The sequence below is a fragment of the Cynoglossus semilaevis genome, chromosome 20 (assembly GCF_000523025.1).
Source record: "Cynoglossus semilaevis isolate Cse_v1.0 chromosome 20, Cse_v1.0, whole genome shotgun sequence".
NCBI classification, from domain to species: domain Eukaryota; kingdom Metazoa; phylum Chordata; class Actinopteri; order Pleuronectiformes; family Cynoglossidae; genus Cynoglossus; species Cynoglossus semilaevis.
This window is the reverse complement of record NC_024326.1, coordinates 5,235,477-5,236,212: the sequence shown is the minus strand read 5'-3', so window position 1 is coordinate 5,236,212 and position 736 is coordinate 5,235,477. Positions and strand designations below refer to the sequence as shown.

Below are 736 nucleotides of genomic sequence, written 5' to 3'. Positions count from 1 at the left end.
CAGAAAAAAATTGAAAACCCCAGGACTAAGAGCAGCTGCTCACCGTGACGCAGTGCCCCCCCCCCCCCACATTCGTCCAACCACTGCCCCGATCTCCGGGATGCTTTAAATCCCCCAACAGCACACTGACAACCGCCGATAACGAATCATCGCCAGACACCTCCGCTCCGATACCCAACTCCTGGGGGGGGGTTCAGCGGTGCCGGTCACACCCGTGCCGCTGCGCAGGGCTGCCCCCTTCGCTGCGTTCCGCGCCGCGCCGCGTCATGCCATGCCATGCCTTGCCACGCTGCGTTCCGCGCACCCCTTCCTCGCTCCTCCATCCACAGGTCCTCAGCGTCAGTTGACGTCTACTAACCGTTTCTGCACACAAATCGATACGTTTATCGTCACTGCGTATCGGCAGTTCGCTCAGCGTTAGAGCGGGCTTAAAGTAAAGGCGCAGCCGTTCGAGGAGGATGATTTACTGCTGTTGCAGCAGGACGGTCTCCTGCATCTAGACACCCGGGAATGGAACCGAGGACTGCTTCAGACAGGGTCGAATGTTTTGGATGCTTTTTTTTTCATTTCCATCTTTTTAAAAACATAATCTGGACGTGTAGGTTTTACAGGTTGTGCGCAATTCATTAACGGGACCGTGTTTTTTTTTTTTTTTTACTATGGACCGGCGTTTTATAGCTTCCACCAAATCACCAACGACAAAATCGATTTTTTTTTTTTTTTTTTTTTTTTTTCA

The 736-nt window shown here is 52.2% G+C and overlaps 1 protein-coding gene across 3 annotated transcripts in view; it reads right to left on the bottom strand.

The window, feature by feature from the left end:
• The window catches only part of LOC103396189 (disabled homolog 1-like), a 32,202-nt gene that overhangs the window by 31,137 nt on the left and 329 nt on the right, over window positions 1-736 (bottom strand). The window lies entirely within an intron of this gene.